This window comes from Marmota marmota, unplaced genomic scaffold, assembly GCF_001458135.2.
Source record: "Marmota marmota marmota unplaced genomic scaffold, marMar, whole genome shotgun sequence".
Classification (NCBI taxonomy): Eukaryota; Metazoa; Chordata; class Mammalia; order Rodentia; family Sciuridae; genus Marmota; species Marmota marmota.
In genome coordinates this window covers 978,215-1,000,745 of record NW_025999894.1, presented here as the reverse complement: position 1 = coordinate 1,000,745, position 22,531 = coordinate 978,215, and the positions used below count along the sequence as shown (strand labels likewise).

General features: G+C 43.0%; 1 long non-coding RNA gene across 1 annotated transcript in view; it reads right to left on the bottom strand.

Annotated features, from left to right (window-relative positions):
* The window catches only part of LOC125614135, a 32,489-nt gene that overhangs the window by 5,573 nt on the left and 4,385 nt on the right, over window positions 1-22,531 (bottom strand). Inside the window, exon 2 of the long non-coding RNA XR_007344782.1 lies at window positions 16,586-16,590. This is a non-coding gene — a long non-coding RNA (uncharacterized LOC125614135). The remainder of the gene's footprint in view (window positions 1-16,585; window positions 16,591-22,531) is intronic.

Genomic DNA, 22,531 nt, shown 5'->3' with positions numbered 1-22,531 from the left:
TTATGGCTCCTATAATGTTGAAATTATGTGCCCTGGTGTCTAGTGTGACCTGGTCTAGTCCAAGAGGGCAGGAGTTACTCCCTGTGTCTGCCCATAGTGTGGCTTCATGTGTATTCGTTAAAGGTTGGAATGCCATCACCTACTTCTGAGATGTCTTGAGTGGTCCTGAATCCCTCTGCCAGACCCCAGGGAATCCAGTTTGGGGTACACTGAGAAGCCCATAGAGTGAACCTCGAATGTTCTTTACAATGAAGAAAGCAGCTTAACCGAATAAGGGGGTGAGTGAGGGGTAAGGGAAAAGCTTCCCTGATGGCAGAGGACAATAATAGGAATAGGCACAGCCCCTCCAGCAGATCTTCCCATGGGATCAGTCCTGGTAAGCACTTTCCATGGAAATCACACTGAATCCTCAACAACCCTGAGAATTGACCATCTAGGCACCCCATGTTCAGAGAGCAGACTGAGGATTAGAGAGGTGCAGGGACATTCCCAGAACCGTGTCACACTGTGCCTGGAAGGTGGGGCTAACCTCCAGGTGAACATGAAAATCTGTTGTGTGGACCTGAAGATCCAGTAGATTCTGGTGAATGAAGGGTGCTAGGCAGGGTGGCATCAGGGCCTCCTCCAGGTTCTTCATTATGCCTGCCTGCATCACACAGAGTAGGGGGGATCATCCACCTCTATGGACAACTCTCCCTCCTGGGGCCAGACAGTGGGGAGACAGAGTCATTGGGTAAAATGTGACCCACTAACAGGGTTGGGGGCCAGGAGCTCAAACCAAACTCCATAGCCCTATGTGGCTTGCACCAGAGGAGGACAAGAGACCCCCATCCCAACAGTGGTTCTCAGAGTTCAAAGTGGAATTGCAGAGGGAATAGTTTAGATATAGTAGCATTTCAGGCCTTTCTGTTAGCTGAAAAGAGGTGGTGACTCCTGCATTAGGAGCACTATCCCATGAGTCCTGACAGAACATCACACTCTGGTGATAAACAGGTTTTATCCTGGGGGGGAGGGTCCCTGAATGAGGACATCCAGGCCATTTTTTCCTGTGGTGCTGCTAAAAGGACTGTAGTGGGGAAATGAAGTCCAGGTCCTCCAGACCTGAAAGACTGAATGCTGTGGTAACCGTCTTTATCTGGACTGTGGCACAGACCCAGCTCCTGCCTTTGGATCTCTGGGTTTGTTCATTGAGATGGCAGTAGCAGAGAAATGCACAGGGTGACAAGAGACTCCTGATGTTTTCACAAAACACAGCCCTAATAATTCTGATGATGTGAGACCTGGTGGTCATGGAAATGATACTAGTCTTGGAGATCAGGAAGAGATTCTCGTTCCCCTGGTGCTGAGAATTAAACACCCGAGAAACATTGAAGCAAGCATAGAAAGCAAGTTTCATTTAAGAAAAAGATAGATACAGAGATAACAGGTTTCTCCAAAGATAAGGGGTCCCAGGGCTGGGTGTCCCTGGGAGTAGGTGTTTCTTGCTCTTTTATAGACCCTAGAATGCACACCCTTCTCTTTATTCTCCTTGTATGTGCCTAAGGGCAGGAAGGAGCAGCCCAGGAGGTAATCCTTAGCAACTCCTTGGGCAGGAGGTGCTATACTGGTTTCTTTGATAACCAACCCTCAACTTCTCAGCCCCCATCATAACATGTTGAGAAACCATACACTCCTACACTGACTGCTGGACCTTCTGCCCCCTGCCTCAGTTTGTTAAAGAATGCGACATTTCCTGTCCCCTCAGGCTCAGCAGGGCTGCAGGCAGATTGATATTTGGCAAAGAAATCATGTGGGGTGTCAGCACAGTAAGCTCACTTTACAAGTGCCATGGAGCATTTACAGAAGGACAGTCAGGTAAATGCTCCATGGACACTTGGATCCAGTTTTAATAAGCTGAATGTCAGAATGCAAAATTATCACAGGAAGTGAAGTGAAATATGTCAATATTATTTTCTAATGTTCCCATCAACGTGTGGACAGGTCAAGGTATTGCAGTGAAGTATTTCTGGGCTCTAGGTCCTTCTCTGTCTGTGGAGTCCCCTCTATGCCCACTCACCCTGAAGCTGAGCTGGTGCCTGCTGGTGGTTTCTGGCCCTAGTTCCTCATTCAGGATATGGAGCTGATGCTCCTCCTATTGAGCAACTCTTCAATTACATCCTGTGCAGAGCATGTGAAGACAGTTCCTGGCAGCCGGCAGCAAGCCCCAGGCCTTTCCTGACAGATACTCAGGCTGTTTGTACCTCTTGTGTCCAATTGCTCCCCAGATCTCCTATAGACCCTGTGTCACAGGCTTCTACCCCATGGCAGGAGATGACACTGGGATGCCAGGCTGAATCCAACCTGCCAGCCCAGTCTTGTGGTTGACCATGCTGAGAAACTGATGGGACTCCATTTTTGAGAAACCAGTCTCTACCTCAGAGCAAAACCTGTCCAAAGGATGGGGGCGTGATCCTTGTCCTTGGAAAAACCCACAGAGCACTCCTAGGCAGATAGTCACCCTGCTGAGTTGTTTATCTGCAAGTAACAGGAGAGATCTGTGGCGCCAGGTGTCTCTGACTCAGTTAGGCTAGGTGAGGACCCATAGCAACCCCCTAGCAACCTCCAATCAGCATGAGACAGGAAAAATACCTAGGATGCCAGATGACCCCCCAAGTAGTTTATGGTGGTTGATAACATGTTGAGAAACCATACACTCCTCATGGCCTAAACCAATCAGTTCAAAGGAATCCTCCTCTTGAACTAGCCAATCACCCCTACCCAACTTGTTCCCACAAGTGAATGTGCTAATCAATGTTAAGAGCTGTTGTTTGACTTTCCCTCTGTGTGAAATGATTTGCTGTTTGATGTTGTGACACATAGAGTATCCCCCAAAACCTATAAAATCTCACTAAACAAAGGACCAGGACTCACTCCCAAACCACTCTGTGTGTAAATGTATTTCCCTATTCTGGACATTTCATATATGACCTGCCCTGAGTGATTTCTTTCACTTAGCATCATGTTTCTGAGGTTCTTTTGTTGTACAATAAATTAGTGTTTTATTTCTTTTCATGGATGAATAATTTTCCATTGTGTGGACAGACCACATTTTGTGTATTCATTCATTGGTTAATGGACATTTGGGTGAATAATTCTGCTATCTACATTCATCTACACATATTGATTTATGTTTTCACTCCTTTGAGGCATGTAACTAGGAGTGGAGTGGATGAGTTATGTGCTAACTCTATGTCTGATTTTTCAAGAAACTCCCCAACTGTTGTGGTTTCAATATTAGGTGTCCCCTGAAAGTTCATGTGTGCAGACAATGCAAGACAGTTTAGTGTTGGGACCTGACCTGGATGAACTCGTCTTCAAGTGCTAATGTCTCAGGGCTTTGGCTAATTACTACATTTTGTAGTGAGTTGGGCATTGTCCCAGCTCAGGTAGCAAGTTGTGGCTCCAGGTGTAGGTGTCACCCAAGGGGGTTGAGCTACACTCACCTGTTCCTTTGTAATCCTACCCCTTGCCTCATTTGAACAGCTTCTCCCCAATAAAAGGGTTCAGCACGTGCTCCTCTCTATCTTTCTTGCCTGCCTTGCCCCCCTTGTGGGAGCTGCAGCTGAGAAGCGGTCACTGAACCCAAAGAAAAGGTACTTTCTGTGTCTGTGTCTTTATTTATTCCCCAAATTCACTTGGAGTGACCCTGACTGGTTTAGTCGCGAGATGTGACAGTTTAATGGTAAAATAATTGGGTTGTGAGAGCTTTAACCTAATCAGTGCGTTAATTCTCTGATATGGATAAACTGGGTGATAACTGTACACACACAGGGTGTGTCTGGAGGGTGAGACACATAGGGTGCGTCCCTGGAGGCATGCCTTGGGGTCTATATTTTGTCCTCATTGAGTGGAGCTCACTCTCTGCTTCCTGATTATCATGTCTGAGCTGCTTTCCTCACCGCCCTCTTCTGCCATGAGGTTCTGCCTCACCTCAAGCCACAAAGAATGGAGCTGGCTGTCTATTGTCTGAATCCATGAGCCCCAAATAAGCTTTTCCTTCTCTAAAATTGTTCTTGTCAGGTTGCAGCAATGGAAATGATGATGAAAACACTGATTGTCTCCCACAGTGAATGCACCACTTTTACATTCCCATCAGCAATGTTAAGTGTTCTGGTTTCTCCATATCCTAAAAACACTTGTTATTTTCTGTTTTTTTTTTTAAATATTATGAACTATTTAGTGTGCATGCAGTAAACCTTAGTGTTGATTCTTAAAGTCTTTCATCTATTCTGGGTAGAGCTTGGCTGAGGATAAAACCACAACAAGAAAAAAGCAGATAGAACTTGCAGAGAAACATAAAACCCTGGGGATAATTGAGTGCTGGATATAGCCACACCTAAAACTGTCTTCTGGCCTTCTTTGCTATAAAAATGAAGCAACCTCCCCCTGACAACTCTTTTTGAAACTAAATTTTGTTTCATTGCAATATTCCTGATTAATACAAACACTTTTGATAGAATGGGAATGGGGAAAAATCTTTCTCTTGTAAGGGTAAGAGAAATTGAAGTTAAAGTGTAAAAGACCGGGCATTGTAAAGTTTCTAAGCTGCAAGGCCTGAGTTAAAATGTAAAGGACCAGGTATTGTTAAGTTCCTATGCTACATGCAAAACCTGAAATTCCTGTAGCTGTTAAGACAATACTCGAACTGCCCAGTAGATATTCCCCCTGATCGCCTGGTTGTTTAATAACTTAAGGGCCCTGTGTGGCCTTGCACGTAGGCATCGCAGGGCCTGGACCAATCAGTTTGAATGTGTACCCCGCTTTAGAACTGACCTATCACCCCCGCCCGACCTGTTCCCACCAATGAATGAACTAATCATGTCTCAGAATTGTTGTTTGATTTTCCCGTGGTGTATGATGATTTGTTAAAGGAGACTGTGATGTATGTAAAGTCCCGCCCTCCCCAAGAAGTGTACTTAAGCAGTGCTCAGCCCCTGCTCTGGGCTCTGGGCTGCTTTCCTTTCTTGAGTGGGCACGGAGCCCCAGCATGCTGGATCAATAAATCCCCTTCTGCCAATTGCATGAGTGGTCTCTTGGTGGTCTCTTTCTCCGACGCTTCGCCGGACCCTTACACTCTTTGCTACTATCTCAAGCAAAAACAAAATATGAGTGAGTAGTGAAATTCTCTGAAGGAGGTACATCGAATCTACTCCTTGGAGGCCCTAAGAAGCAAAGTCAAGGCTTAATTCTTTGGCTTCTCTGGGAGTAACTTCCAATGAAGGAGGAAGGAGAAATGGCCTGAAGGGTGGTAGCAAAGGGCTCTCCACTTAGGACAGTGGCAGAGCAGGTGAAGGAGCAGATTAGTAAGTCCAAAGGACTCCAGCTCAAGATTATGGATTTAGAATAACCAAGCCAGAGAAATATTGTTTGGGAGAAGGGAGTGTTTGCTGTGATGCTGGATTCCGGCAGGGAGGGACCCCACAGAGTTGAATTGGGGTGCCGCATGGGGAATCCTCACCCTTTGACTAGTCACTTTGCAGTTATGGAAACAAAGTCCTAGCAGGTAGGCTGCTGCTGTGGTTCTGCACAGCGTGGCCAACAGTGCAAGGAGAATAGCTGTAGTGAGAACAATTCCTGCAAAAGGCTCGAAGCCCAGATGTTCACTGAGTCTATCAGAAGAAGGCTGCCACAGGGGGCTGTGTGTGACCTGTCTCAACTTCACTGTGGTTTGGTTTGTTGCCAGGTACCGTGAATACATGGCTCCACTCCATACTCTTAATAGTGCCTGGAGGTAAGAGCATTAGCCTATTCATAGATGAGGAAACTGAGGGGTCAGAGAGGAAAAGTGACTTATAAGGTCTATAGCTTAAAAATGGTAATGACAATATGTAATATATATTATTATATGTGTAATGATAATGAATGCCATATGTGATGATGATAATACCTATGTAATATATTTAGAAAATGAAAACAAACATTTGAAAATACTGTAGATTACTGGGCATTAAAGCAGGACCTTGCTGAACACTTGACATGAAATGGCTCATCTACTGTGGCCACCTTATAAAGTAGGCGTTTTGATGTTTCCTGCTGTAGCCCCAGGTCTTGGCATTGGGCCTGACATGTGTAGAGTGAATGAACAGAGATGGAGTTCAAGCAGCAGGATGGCCAGCACAGCTACAGGCAGCTTGATTTGGACAAGTGATTTTTAAAGTCCAGGAAACATTGAGATCCACTCTGCCAAGTTAAAACATGGATACTGCCTGGTGTTGGTGAGGGTGAGGGACACACATGCTTTTCTACCTTCCTGGTGAGAACGTAAATCAGTACATACTTCTGGGAAACAAAATGTAGAAAGGGCGTCACCTTTCAAGTAAGCACACGGCTAGCCATTTGACATGAGGCAATAATTGGGCAATGGTACAGATACAGATTGTATACAATAGTAAAAAGTGCCCATAATTAGGGGTTGGTTTAACAGAACCATGATCCATTCATACCACAATAGCTCCCAAGTATAGCTAATAGAGAGTGGTTGTCATCTGTGTGCTGGTTAATAACTCACCTGGTCACCACAACCCCCCATGAGGTAGAAGCTGTTAGCATTCCCATTTTATAGATGAGGAAATGGGTGCAGAGAGCTAAAGGGACTTGCTTGAGATCACACAGCTGGGGAGACAGGAGAAAGAATTTGGACCCTGGCTGCTGGTTCCCAGTCTGGGCTATTTTGTCCATGGTTCACATGATGATGAATGACATCCACCTAAATTCATCAACCTGGGATCTGGTGCACAATAAACTGTCAAATTAAAAATGGAGTCAAAAATATCAAAGGTGATTATCTACATAATATAAAGGCAGATATATAATTTTTTCTCCTTGTTTTTTTGGTGGCATGTAAATATTTTAATCACAAAAGAAATTGAAGTTCTTTTCATTTAAGGGCAAAAAGGAAAAGGAGAAAAGCTGGAGGATAGAGGAAGGGATCCAATGATAGAAACTTCCAAGGATCCCCTGACTGGGGACCTGGTCTTGGCCTCTGCTGTCTCCCACAGCCAGACTAGCTGCAGTCCCACTCCACCTTAGAGGCCGCATGACCAGGGACTCAAGAGTGAAGAGGCAAAACAGCTTCCTCTGGTGACCTCTTACTCCATGGACTCCACGTATATGTCATTGCTCACCCAACCCCTAAACAGCTGCTGACGTAATGGGGCCACTCCATGCCTTGAACACAACCTTTGCTGCTTTGCCATCCGTAGCTTATTTAAAAGGTGGTAAATTTTTTTCCCTTCCTCTTCTCCCTCTCCCCTTCTTTAATCATGAGGGAAGGAAGCAAAATTAACCTTCTTCCTGTCCTAGGCAGAGTTATTTGTTCTTCAGCTCAATGACCACAGGAATGAAGGCTCCAGACTTCAGGGCTGGTACAAGTGGGTCAGAGAAGTAGCTCTCTCTTGAGGCTACAAATAAATTACGAGTGCTGATAGGGTCTTTGTATTCCTTTTTTAAAAGCCAGTTGCTCCCCCTGGCAGTTAGAATCACAGCCTCTGGGACAGGAATCCACTGTATCTCCTTTGTTAACAAAGCAATAAAACTTTTTCATTATTCTCAAAACCTCCTCAATATTGGCTTTACTTCAGGCACTGGGACCAAACTTTCCATGTCACCAACATGAGTGACCATTTTTCAGGTGAAGAAACTGAAAGCTCGGAGAAACAATGGTATCTCTAGGAGGTCATTTCTGCAATGGAGAGGAGAGAGGATGCGGAACCTAGTCCTAGTGTTTGACATCCACGTCTCTGTTTCCTTAATTTCAACAATCATTTGAAAGAGAAGAATCATTCTGTCCCTCTACACCATGAACAACTTCTATTAAACTATAGCAAAGATTCTTTTTCTTCCATTCCCCCAATCCCTGCCCAGTACTTGGGATTGAACCCAGGGCTTCATACTTGCTAGGCAAGTGCTGTACCACTGAGCTATAACTCAACTATTATTGTTTTTATTATTTTAATTTTTTTCAGCCTTTTAACATACTAAGATTTTTATTACCATTGTCTATAGAAATTTAAGACCAGCATCTGTGCTATACTCCTCTCGGGCAGAGGGAGAACACCATACACAAATATTACACACCAAGAACAGTGCCACATTGACAAGACTGTTTCTTTTTCTTTTTTTAAAGAGAGAGAGAGAGAGAGAGAGAGAGAGAGAGAGAATTTTTAATATTTATTTTATTTTAGTTTTCAGCGGACACAACATCTTTGTTTGTATGTGGTGCTGAGGATCGAACCCAGGCCGCTCGCATGCCAGGCGAGCATGCTACCGCTTGAGCCACATCCCCAGCCCAAGACTGTTTTTTGTCAATGAATCAGTAAACCAAGCTTGACAAACAAGCCAACTCAAGGTGACTGAGTCCAGTTGAAGGACATACATGAACTTACTACTTGGTGAACATGAAAAATAATATCAAAGTGTTACACAGACTTACATACGTTCATAATTTCCCCCTCAGACTATATATGTAGAGAGACAGGTTCACAGTATGGAAATCTGTACCTTAACAGTACTGTGAGGTTTTAGCAAAGCATACTTTATAGAAACATTTGCCAAATGATGTAACAGTGCATTAACATCCAAGAGTCACATTCAAATATATCAAGAGCATGGTCCAAATACCAGGCTTCATCTTTAAAAAGAAAGGCAATGAGACCCTACCTCTAATCAGGCCTCAAAGTTCAAAGGAACATTTTAAAATTCTCTCTATGGGATTTTCATTATCCTTGCAAGTTTGCTCAAAAATCACTTTAAAATTCTGCTTTGATAGCATAGTTTTTCTTAGAAATAAAATATATTTATAAATTATTATAACTCATATATGTTAATACATGAGTTATTATAATTTATATATTATAACTCATCAATAAAATATTATTTTTGAGTTATTTAAAGGCATGGATTTTATTATTTCTGCTTTTCTTCCCATTTAATATTAAAAACAAAACTTTTAATCAAATAATTACCAGAAGGTTTCTTATATAACCAAGTAATTATATTCTTCTGATTTTCAAAAAATTATTAGCTTAAATCTCAGGATCCTTGGTGTTGCTGAAAAAGGGTTGTGGTCCTTCATATTTTTGAAAATGGTCTTTGGGGGGACCTGCTTTAGGAAACATTCCCCAACTGTAAACCAACCTTTGCTACAAATGAACAGAGATGACTGTTATCATCTCTGTTATAACAGAGATGTTATACACTGTTATACACAAACTGATCCCCTCTCACTTGATTGCAATTTGCTCCTATAAGGCATCTGCCTGCTTACTAACTCTGTCACCAACCTTTTCATTAAAGTTCTTAAAGCCACATTCATCCAGACCTAATGCTTAACAAGTATTTTTTCATGGGTATATCCATTGTTATTTATTCTCCTCACCCGAGGGAGGTAACTTAATAGTATTGCTAGAAACAGTGTTCAAACTATAGTGACAATACACTTGTTCTTTTAAAAAAAATTTTTTCTTTTAGTTGTCAATGGACCTTTATTTATTTAATTAATTTATTTATATGTGGTGTTGAGAATTGAACCCAGCGCTTCACACATGCTAGGCAAACACTCTACCCTGAGCTATGACCCCAACTCAATGCACTTGTTCTTCACAGGGTTCTTGAATTTGGGGAAACTATAATATTTACATTATTAAATAACCCTTTTGAAAGTGCACTGAGACCAAAGTTTATTTTTTACAACTTGAAAACAGATTTGAGGTTTGGTTAATTCCTATTTATAAGTTAACATTAAAACACAAACATGTCTATAATTCCATTGGCTGGAAAGGCAGAGGCAGGAGAATGATGAGTACAAAGCCAGCCTCAGCAAAAGTGAGGCAATAAGCAACTCAGCAAGATCCTGTCTCTAAATGAAATACAAAATAGGGCTGGGGATGTGGCTCAGGGGTTGAATGCCCCTGAGTTCAATATCCTGCACTGCCTCCCCCCCCAAATAAAACCTACAAACTTGTCAAAACAGTGATGACTGCTGTCTCAAAGGAGAAAGAAAAAGAAATTGGAAATACTAGGCTATTACTGTCTCTGGTTCACAAATCAAGTATTCATCAGAAGACAGGTGTCAACTGATGGCTCACAAGTTTCCCACGATCAAGCCTAGCAACAACTCCCTTCCAAGTTTCCATCCGTGAAAGCCCTGAAGCTGATCAGCATAAGCAGTGGAAGTTGCTTCTAAAGAACAACCAAGGAAATCTCCAGATGATTCTCCTTATCATCCCATTAGTTGAGAAGAAAAGGGCTCTTTTTTCATATGTAGCCTTGAGATAAAAATAAGGGAAAACAAAAAGGTCAGCTGCCCAAACCAACACAAAAAATTCTGAGGATCTATCAAAAAGTGAGGCTGTTTTTTTTTCTTTTTCAAAACGAAGACATTTCATACTACATGGAGATATGGACAGCAAGGGGGAACGCCTCCTTTGGCTCTTGCTTGCTGAGTCACATTTAGACTTGAGTATCAATGATGTAGCCATGCTTTCTGCCCTGAAGGTAGCATGAACCATCACCTCCTCTTCCTTGCACCTTCCCCCATTTGTGCCAGTGAGTGGCTAACCATTTCACATAATTACCATTCGATTTTTAAAAACGAGAAAGCTGAATACTGGAAAGTACCCTGCATGTCGAAATGTAGCTACCTTTGTAAGTTTCATCATCAGTGGATTTGGGCACTATGACAACTGGTGGATAACAAGGGCTGATTGACATAGCTTAGCCTTCACTCACTGGTAGCTGAAGAATAGGGTTCAAACTCTTGCTCAAGAAGGAAGGAAGGAATGCCAGCCCTCTTGTATCACCTCAAACGTGGACCCGTAGAAGAAAGGTACATCGGAGTCCAAGGTAGATAATGCCTCAGTGGAACTGGCTATATTTAAACATTCCTCCATTCCAGGACTTTGCAACTAAATAATTGGAAAATCTTTATGTTTTATGGTGATGGTACCCAGAGATCCAACAATTCGCTTGTCGACAGTGAGGATGTTTGAAAGGAGGAGCTGTGAGGAGTCACAGCTGCTCTGCGTTGTCATGAGGAGAGGACAGATGAGGTGATGGCCTGTCAGACACAGGCACCCTTCAATCGCCAGATAGAAGGGCCGGTGCAGCACCACTCTGTCCACCGATTTTTTTTTTTAATATATATATAACAGCGAAATGCATTACAATTCTTATGAGCTCCGCATACTCCTTGTTTCCCCAGCGGCTGGGGTCCGATGCCCGCCGAGCCCAGGGCCATGGGACGTTTAACCCGCGGCTGGAGAGAATGACAGGAACTGGGCTGGCGGGTGGGGGAACCGCACCCCGCCCCGACCCTTGACCTGTTAGCGAGGCCCGCGGGTTCCGCACTGGCCAGGCCCTGCTGATCCTCCTCATCAACCAGGCCCGGTGCTGGACCACTGGGAGCGCCACCGCCGCCTGGAGTGAGGTCCCGGCTCTTGTTCTCATTTCCTTCCCCGCGAGTCCCGCTACCTGGTCCCACCCCTGCCGACTGGACCCTCAGATCCGCTCCTCCCCTCGGGTAGGCCACGCCCCAAGCCCGAGCCACGTGAGTCCTCTGGCCCCGCCCCACGAAATCCGGGCCTCTCAAGCGCTGCGGTTGCGGTTTTGGGGGTGGACCTACCGATTTGGTCCTAGAGACGCCGCCTGGGGGTCCGCGGTTTCTTCCTCCCACAGCGGAGGGTGAGTTGGGGCCGGGGCCCGGGCTGGGACTGGGGTCGGGGGCAGGCAGGCGGGCGGGAGCCAGCGGCGAGTGGCGGTGCGGATTGGCGGGCTCTGGCGTTACCGGCAGGTGCACGCGGTGGGAAGCGCCGCGGCTTGAAGGGTCCGGGACCCGCGGGGGAGGCCGCGGGTACCGAGGGAGACTCCAGCCTCGCGCCCCCAGAGAGCCCCCCTCTCTCTCTCCCTCCTTCGTTCTTGAGTGGGCTGGCGGGGACCGGGACCTACCGCATGGCCCCGGGGTCCCCGCCCGCTGTAGGCGCCTGGGAGAGACAATTTCTGATTGTGGGACCTGCGGCAGAGCCCTTCAGAAAGCAAGTCCCCAGCCAGCAGGGGATCTCATCTCCCATCCCTAATGTACGCGCAGCCCTGAGTTTTAATTTGCTTGGTCTTGCTAGTCGTGGACGTTTACCTACAAAAGAGTGGTTTTATTCCACTCCATACTCAACCCCGCAGAGGTTGAGGGAGCGCCTAGATGTGCTTTCTAAACTACTGTTCTACTTGTTTTACCCCCGAATATTGTATATTGATGATAAGGATTTATTTTTTTATTTTAATATTTATTTCTTTTAGTTTTCGGCGGACAGAACATCTTTGTATGTGGTGCTGAGGATCGAACCCGGGCCGCCCGCATGCCAGGTGAGCGCGCTACCGCTTGAGCCACATCCCCAGCCCCATATTTTTTTATTTTAATGTTGGCTCAATTTTGGTGATTAGAGTGTGTAAACGAATATGGAAATGTGGAATGGGACTTTGGGGCATTAGGAAGCATGAGCTGTAATTTTTTAAAAAGAATTTAAATACCCAAATAAAAATAATTTACATACATTATTGACCCTCCCCCCCGACCCCCGCAAAAGAATACCTTTTTTGGCCTTATTCTTTCCCTGCCCTGGTCTGTACCTTTGTTACCCAGCTTTGCTTATATAGTATTGAATATTTATTATGTTAAGTGTATAGTCTCAATTGTACTTGATGACCCCAGTGTGGAACCTTCGCATATATATCCAGAATTTCTGCTCAGTCTTGCAGTTACCATCACTAAGCATAGACTTTTGTCCTTGTTTCCTTGGGGTAAATTCCAAGAGTTGGAAATACTACATCAAAGTTTTGTATTCCTTCTTTAGCATTTGATAAGAAGTCTCTTCTAAACAAGGCATGTTTGCAATAGTCATTTTTCAAAATTTGGGTATTTGTCCATTTCTGCTCACTGTAGGTGGAATTCAGCAGGGATGTACAACTAGTGTTGTATACTACCGGTTCCTAGAAATTAAGCCAAGACCAGATTCTGTCTGCTGCTGAGATGCCAAGCAACCTTCATTAAGTTTGTTCATCTGTAAACTTCCCCCATTTCTAAATTGGGCTTAATTCTCCTACCTGCTTCAATGGGTTGTCATAAAAGTTTAGATCAAGTGTTAGAATAGACACTTCAAATGATGACAGAATCCATGAAGTTCCTAATAGTCCATAGTCAGGATTGTGTAAGGCCTGCAGGGAAGCATTTCTACTCTAGCTTCTCAAAGAAACAAAAAACAAACAAACAAAACAGGCTATAGGAAGGGAATTTTCTTAAAGACTTTATTGCAGATAATTTAAACATGGTCCCCACTTATAAGGTAAAGGAGCTAAGAAGATTAAAGACTATACTGAAAGAGCATATATCCCAACCTAGTGTAACATTTGACACACACATGTTCTAGAAATTGTGGAGGTCAGCGATGTGTAAGCTGGTTGTACAGAATTCAGTGTAATGAGGGTTTCTGTGCCATTCTGAATGAAGAGCCATTGTGGAAGAGAGGATGATCACATGAAGACCTGCTTTCTACTGTGCATTTGTCCCCAGATGTCCCTAGATACCTCTTTGAATGGAAATTTTCCACTCAGAATGATTATTTTTTCCTTTTTCTTTTAAATCCCTGGCTAGTCCTTCAGTCCTAGGCTTCCCAGCCCAATAGTAGCCCCCCATTCCAGCTAAGTTGCCCTAGAATAAGGTCCCCCTGGGGTAGCCTGTAGCAACCACACTGTCCTGGGTAGGAGGGGAGAGGTGCGATGGCTCCAGGTTATTCGTTCCGAACTCTGATAAGGAGCAGGGGCCCCAAATGTCTCAGCTTTGCCAGGCAGAGTGGGCTCTAGGTGGCTAGAGAGTGGCAGGTCCCTCCAGCTTGAAGCTGCCATTGTTAGTCCTACCCAGTCCTGTCCCTATAAGGGATAGAAGATATCCCACAATGGCATAGGGATTATTTTGATCTGAGGACATTTGAGAAATAGTAAATAAAGGAGGAGAACTTTTTCTCAATTCTCCTTATCTGCATAAAAGCAAAACTTCACAAAAGAATTCACATGTCATAAATGTCTTTCCTAGAGTTTGGGAGTTCCAACCAGGGAGGTTGACTTCTGTCTTGAGGCTACAGAAGAAATCTCACCAAGATAAGAAGTCATACTAATTGTCACAAAACTATATCCTATCCCCGTCTGTTCTCTAGAGGGACTGCTTATCTTTCCTAAAAGTCATTTCTTTTAAGAGTTCTTTGTCGTCTTCCCCTTCCCCTGCTAAAATGCTAAGATGGGATATAAGCCCTAAATTTTAACCACTTCTTAATGCCACATTTTCTGAGTTTCTCTCTCTCCTTTTTAAAAATTTGTTTAGTTGTTGATAGAACTTTATTTACTTATATGTGGTGCTGAGAATCGAACCCATGCTAGGCAAGCACTCTTCCACTGAGCTACAACCCCAGCCCTGAGTTCCTGCTTTTTAACACAGGAACTGAGGCCTCAGACATTTTTTAATGTCTAGAAATCAGTTCGGATAGTGCATCATTTTTTAGCTCAGAGTCTGAAAATTGATGCCTATCAAATTTAGTAATAGATATAGGTATATACATACACATACACATACACGTATAAAATAAATATGATAAACAGCAAAGAAAGGGAAGAAAAGCCAAATTTCCCAAGAATTTAGTTGTGGAACACACATACTTTCATCTAGACTTTTAATATCTCTGCCTTGATTTTTGCTTCCTCAGGATGGTGTCACAAAACTCTTATGTGCTCCAGAAAGAGGAGTGGCAAGGAAATGCCATTGCTTCCCAAATCAGGGAGAGTGTATATGCTATGAGAAACAGAGAGTGTGGCTGTGGCTGGCCTTTATCAGGTGCCCTTGCTTCCTCTTCTGCAGGGACCTTCATGGTCCCCAGTAGAGCTGGGCATGAGGGCACCAAGTCTTGGTAGCATGTGCCACTCTCCTCTTCCCAGGGCTGTCCTGTGCCAGGGTGCTAGTGGCCCACTGTGAGACCTTGGGCTTTGGCCATGGGCAGAAGAGGAGGCTATCTCATGGTCTTGAGCAGAGGCCTATGCCGTCTAACTTCACTTGAAGGGCAGGTTTCTCTGCATGGAGCATGAACTTCAGGGATATTCCAGGAGGGTCAGGCCATTATAATCTAATGGGGTGACATCACCCAGATGTAGGGGCAGTTGTGAGATGCAAAAACCATCTGGAAAAGAAGAGAGCTCTAAGAAGTTCTGTCCTGAATTACCCAGAGGAAGAGTGTTGCCAGTAATTGAGCTGGCACAGGTTTTCTGGTGAAATAGGTTTTTATTTTTGGGAAAAAGAACAGTTTCTTTTAGGGTAGGTTAAGTCCTGAGATGCCTTGATACACATTCCAGTGGAACCATCAAGCACCTGTGGGACTTTCAGATCTGCGTTCAGAGGTGCATGGCTGGAGGTAGGAATGTGAGAGTCACCAACATTTATAAAGCCATGAAATCGGATGAGAAGCTCAAGGGATGAGGGGAGACAGGAAAAGATAAATGAAAGTCTTAGGTGGAGGTCAGGCAAAGGGAAACCAGCAGAAGAAACAAGGAAGGCATGGGGAGACCAGAGAGGGGTGTCCTGGAAGTGATTGCATTAAGCATCTGAAGGGACAGGGGTGAGCAGCTGCAGCAGATACTGCTGAGGGGCCCAGAAATAGGACTGAGTGTTGACTGGTGCATTTAACCACTTAGAGGCCATCGATCTTGGTGAGAATGTTACAGTTAAAGCTTCGACCCGGGGTTTCATAAACTGACTTCCACAGACTACTCACATATAATCGAATCAAGCCTTTATTGAAGCACAGTGCTGGCGACTGACCAGAACATAAAGCTGTTCCCCCGATCAGCCCCGAACAATTGCAAGGGCGCTCCTTATAAGCCTGAAAACCGCAAAAGGGATGTTCGGGGGTCTAGCCAATGCAAGCAAGCCAGGTTACAGAAGCGGGATAGTGCAGTCAAGCGGTGGGAAACCTAACCAATCACAGTTAGCCCAATCACCCCAGTTACAGAAACAGAGCCCCATTACCCTAGTTACAGAAACAATGCCCCTTTAGGTAGTTCTGTGTTCTTAAAGGTTTGTATAGCAAAAGGAAAAGAACATCTTGCCCCAGTCATGACCCTTCTACTTGGCATGGTTGTTTTACAGGATGAAGTCATAAAAGAAAATGGAGTCACGTTTGCTTCTATTATCACAAGAAGAGTTTTGGGGACCAAAGCTTCTTTGGAATGTGTTTGGGAGAGAATGAGAATGTCTGAGTCAGAGACAGTGAGGGTAGACACCTATCCTGAGATGTACTGCAAAGGGGAGCAAAGAGATGGGGCTTCAGAGAAGGTGGTTATGGATCGTAGTTTTTAATGGAAGAAGGATCTGAATATTTACAAGCTGATGAGTATGAGCCAGGGGAGTGTGACAGATGATGGTGCAAGCAGGGAGGGAGGATTGTTGGAGCAAGATCTTCCAGGCAGCAGGAGTAGGTGGGGAGTAATGTGTAAGAGATTTTTGAGAAATCTCTGAGACCAGTACTATGTCAGAAGACAGCTTCCATGGGAGCCTACCACCAGGAGCATCTGCACCCTGCATTCGGCCTGTGTTATGCCATTAGTCAGAGAGGAACTTTGCACACCAGAAATACTCCAAAATTGACTCTAATCCCCATTGCCTCTTTCCTGCTGAACAACACTGGTCTCCAGGGGAAAAAGAAACTAGAGTCATCAATTCAGAGGAAATGTGGGGAGGGCTCATGGAGATATGAGAAGAGAAGACATCACTGGTTTCTGCAACTTGCACCTTAGTCTTGGAACATGGAGACAATAATGTTATTATTTTGGTGTTGGGGTTGGAACCCAGGGCCTCAAGCCCGTTAAGCATGCTCTACTAGTGAGCTACACCCGCAGGTCAGGAAGGAAATCTTTAGTCTCACACCCCTCAATGGGATTTTCTGTGCCTGGATTACAGGGATGTGAACACCTGCTTCGTGGAGCTCCTGATTATGGTGTACACATGGAAGACCTCTCGTGCCAAGAGCATCATCGGTGTGATTCCCTGCTTTCCTTACAGCAAATGGTGCAAACTGAGGAAGAGGCTCAGTCATCTCTAAATTATTTGATTCCATGATATGCAAAGCTGGTAAGAAAGGCAGATCATTGACAACTAATTGGGAGCTTGGGAGTTTTATTTTTACAGAAAAAATTTCAAAGCATTCTCTTAAGCAAATGAGAATGCTGAACAGAGGAAAAATAGTGCAGTCCATCCTTCTCCACAAGAGAGATGTGCATGACCCCCAGTGATACCTGAAACAGTGAGTGCTACTAAACTCTGTAGGCGCACTGCAGTACTGGGACAGCAGATCTCACAACTGAGATGGCTACTAAGTGACTTCAGGTGGATAACATAGATAGCATAGATACACTGGATAATGGTATGATGTACCTCCTTAGAAGGACAAAACAGGATATCATGAGATTTCATAGTGCTACTCAGAATGATGTGCAGTTTAAAATTTATTAATTGTTTATTTTTGGAATTTTCCATATAATCTTTTTGAACCATGGGTAACTAAAATCACACAAAGCAAAGCCACAGGTAAGGGGTAGAATTTGGGAATTAGAATATTGAGAAATTCTGCAGAGAATTTTGTATCCAACTCCCTCAACATGTGGGTAATGAGAATGACTTTTGTTTTTATTTTTTCCTAAACACTTTTTTCAAATTTATATTGAAATGACAGTATACAATCCCACCAAAGTTGTTTTGAAAGATAACAGTCATTCTGAACCCTCCTATTTCTCTAACACAGCAACTTTTTGTATTTTAGCCTGTTCTATTTCCAGGATAGAGAGACATATTTTGTAACTATATGTATTGTTTTGTGTTATGCTTTCTTAGGTAGCATCCTCAGTATGTTCCCTTGTTTCTAAATGTGCTACATAGTTTTCATTGTGAATGAGTGTTTGTATGTATGCAAACACTCATATATGTCTGTATGTGCATGCTTATAAGGTACATATCACAGAGCATTTGCACAAAGAGAAGGTAGTTAAAAATCTCCATATCACTGCATTTAAAACAAACACGTTAGAATTCATTTTCCAGTGTACTAGACCAAAGAAGACAAAAGTAAAACCCCAGGGACCTCAGCAGCATCTCTCCTTGACAACACTGTGACAGGCACTGAAAAGGGGGGCGGGGGCTCCCCACTGAGTCTTTTGGAAAATTTCCATCCTTCTTTTCCAATGTTCCACAGGCTCACTTTTTTGGGTAAGGATTGCTTTATGAATTTTTTCTATCGAATTTTCCCTACACTTGCTAATGGTCATTTCAGATATTCTTTAAAGATGTAGTGAAGGTTTTTAATTTGCTTCATTTCCAACTTGATACAGTTTCTCTGTTGGCTTTGTTATTAAGGAAACTTCAAGGAGATAGAATCCACTCTAATAGAATTTTTAAGAGACATTTCTATGTTACTGTCATCTTTGTTATTTTAAACTTTGTTAATTAAAAAATATGCATTTCATAGTGCCAAGGAATCTGAACCATAAAAGTGCTAGGGTTTTTTAATAGGAAAGTAATTTTTTCATAGTATCTTATTACATGAATATTTTCATTTACTTTGTACTAATTTCCTGTGGTGCATCTTGTTTTACAGCTATTTATGTGCTTATCTCTGCTTAATTTTGAAGGTCTAACACTCCTCATTAGTATGGATTTACACTAGAAGGAAATTCCAAGTTTCTTCAATATTCCATGAATAATTTAAGAGCATCTCCCTTACTATTACTGTATATCAAGAAGAGGTTAGGCAGCTTGAACTTTTAAAAATTTTAATATTCTGGTGAAGGTATAGTTCCATTTCTTTGAGATGTCCCTAAAGAATTAAAATTTGATGTATCCTGCTTAATGATCTGTTGTGTTTTATAAATGCAATTCTGTATATTTTAAATGTCTTAATCAGTAATTCATCTTTTTTTTTTTGAGAGAGAGAGAGAGAGAGAGAGAGAGAATCTTTTTTAAAAATTTTTTTTTGTAGATGGACACAACACAATGCCTTTATTTTTATGTGGTGCTGAGAATCGAACCCATGACCCACCTGTGCTAGGTAAGCGCTCTACCGCTGAGCCACAATCCCAGCCCAGTAATTCATCTTTTTTAATCATCTCTTAAAATTGCTTTTTATTTTGAACCTCAAGTATGCAGAATTGGACTAGTCATTGATTATAACAAAAAGTTTGTCTCATCATTGGTTCATGTGTGGTCTTGGCCCTTTCTAATATCTGCATCTCTCTATTCTGTCTCTGTTCATCCCTCTATGGTTGTTGACACCCATCATCCTAAATCTGTCACCTGACAAGAAAATAAGAATCAGCTAAGTGCAGTGGCACCCATCTGTAATCCCAGGACTTGGGAGTCTGAGGCAGGTGGATTGCAAATTCAACTCATCTAGACCCTGTCTCAAAATTTTTAAAAAGGGATGGGGGTATAGCTTGGTGGTAAAGCATCCCTGGGTTAAATCCTCAGTACACACAAAAAAAAGAGTAAGAGAACCATCCCATCCACTGCCTTCTCCCACCCAGGAACCACTGTCCTGAATCTGCTGACATTTTTCGTTTAATTTCCTTTTTAGATAGTTTCAGAGCACATATTTAATGGTAAATTATATATATGTGTGTGTGTGTGTGTGTGTGTGTGTGTGTGTGTGTGTATGTGTATGAATGTCACATTCCTTACTACTAAAACACTCAGGGTCACTCCAGGTGAACTGGGTTGCACAAAATAACTATACAAGAGACAGAGATACCTTTATCTTTGGGGTCCTGTGACGGCTCCTCTGACCTTAAGGATCCACAGAAAGAGAATGAGCAAGTGCTGAACCCTTTTATTGAAGAGAACCATTCAAATGAGGCAAAGGGTCAGGTTTCAGGGGGTGGAGTCTAGCTTTGTGATGTCTGCTGTCAGCAGGTTGACTGACATCTAGGAAGTCCACACCCAAAGACAGAGCAAGAGAAGGGGACACACAAAGGGCTTTTCCATAGAATATTCTATCCCAAACTGGGATAGAAAACACACACACACACACACACACACACACACACACTTGCTAAGAAAAAAACCATAATATTTTGAGTGTTTCACTTGGTGTTATGTAGTAAGTATGTACACAACTGGAACTCATCCCTGTTGTTGTACGTGCAGTTATCCATTTGACTACTGAGAAGTGCTCTTTGTGTAGCTGTATCTCAGCTTCTTCATCCTGCATTCATATGAATTGTTTGTCGGCTTTCCCTATCATAATAGCTCTTCTGTGAACACATTCATTGTATCTCCAGTGGTACACAAGCCAGTATATATCTTAGTGAAATTGCAAAATTGCATGGTGTGTGGATGTTTAATTTTTCCAGAGCGGTTAGATCAATTTATATTCCCACTGATAATGAGATTGATACCCTGGGTCAATGCTTATGCTACCAAATTTTAAAATTCTGGTCAGTTGAATGCCTGTGATATGATATCCTGCCACTTTGATGGATTGCCGCAGCCTGGCTGCAGCAAAATAACCGGGGGGTGACGAGGAACTTGTGTAGATTGATAGAGCAAGAGTGGGAGCCATTTATTGTAGGACAGGAAGGGTATATATACATTCCACACAGCTTATCTTAATTAACATAAACTAGATACAGCAGTCAACCATAAGGAATCTCCACACTTAATGGCTCGCTGGCATTACTTCACAAACCACTCCCTCTGGGAAAATGCCAGGCGCCATCTTGACTTGTTTACAGACCCTAACAATGGATGGATCTGATGACTAGTGAGGTTGAACATATCTTCAAATATTCTTCCTTTTCATTGAAAATGTGTTATGTCCTTTCTGTCTGTTCTATAGTGATTTCATTTGTGTGGTTCTTACTGAGCTGATTTGTTGGTATTTGTTTCACTTAGATTTGTCAGTTTGTAACTTATCCATCTTTTAGTTGTGTTTGGGGAATGTTGGAAGCAAACGTATTAAGTATTTGTCTCACAAAGTGAAATTCACACAACATAAAATCAACCATTTAAACATAAAAATTCAGTAGCATTTAGTTCATTCACAATGTTGACCAGCCACTATCTGTGTCTAGTCCCACAACTTCTTCATCACCCCAGAACACCCTGAACCCATTAAGTAATGACTCTGCATTCCTCCCACCCCTCTGCCCGCATTGCCTGGCAATCACTAATCTGCTTCCTGTCTCCAGGGATTTGCCTGTTTTAGAGATTTATACAAATGGAATTATAGAATTTATTCTTTTTTTGTGTCCAAATACATTTTTTTATTAGTTGTTCAAAACATTACATAGCTCTTGATATATCATATTTCATACATTTGATTCAAGAGGGTTATGAACTCCCATTTTTCCCCTGTATTCAGATTGCAGAATCACATCGGTTACACATCCACGTTTTTACATACTAAAAACATCTGTTGTATTCTGTTGCCTTTCCTATTCTCTACTATCCCCCCACCCCTCCACTCCCCTCCCATCTTCTCTCTCTACCCCATCTACTGTACTTCATTTCTCTCCCTTGTTTTTTCCCCCTTTCCCTTTTATATGTAATTCTGTATAATGATGAGGGACTCCTTCCATTTCCATGCAATTTCCCTTCTCTCTCCTTTTCCCTCCCACCTCTCGTCCCTGTTTAATGTTAATCTTCTTCTCATGCTCTTCCTCCCTGCTCTGTTCTTAGTTGCTCTCCTTATAGCAAAGATGACACTTGGCATTTGTTTTTTAGGGATTGGCTAGCTTCACTTAGCATAATCTGCTCTAGTGCCATCCATTTCCCTGAAAATGCCATGATTTTGTCATTTTTTAGTGCTGAGTAGTACTCCATTGTGTATAAATGCCACATTTTTTTAATCCATTCATCTATTGAAGGGCATCTAGGTTGGTTCCACAGTCTAGCTATTGTGAATTGTGCTGCTATGAACATCGATGTGGCAGTTTCCCTATAGTACGCTCTTTTAAGGTCTTCAGGGAATAGTCCAAGAAGGGCAATAGCTTGGTCAAATGGTGGTTCCATTCCCAGCTTTCCCAGGAATCTCCATACTGCTTTCCAAATTGGCTGCACCAATTTGCAGTCTCACCAGCAATGTACAAGTGTACTCTTTTCCCCACATCCTCGCCAGCACTTGTTGTTTGACTTCATAATGGCTGCCAATCTTACTGGAGTGAGATGGTATCTTAGGGTGGTTTTGATTTGCATTTCTCTGACTGCTAGAGATGGTGAGCATTTTTTCATGTACTTGTTGATTGATTGTATGTCCTCCTCTGAGAAGTGTCTGTTCAGGTCCTTGGCCCATTTGTTGATTGGGTTATTTTTTATCTTATTGTTTAGTTTTTTGAGTTCTTCGTATACTCTGGATATTAGGGCTCTATCTGAAGTGTGAGGAGTAAAAATTTGTTCCCAGGATGTAGGCTCCCTATTTAC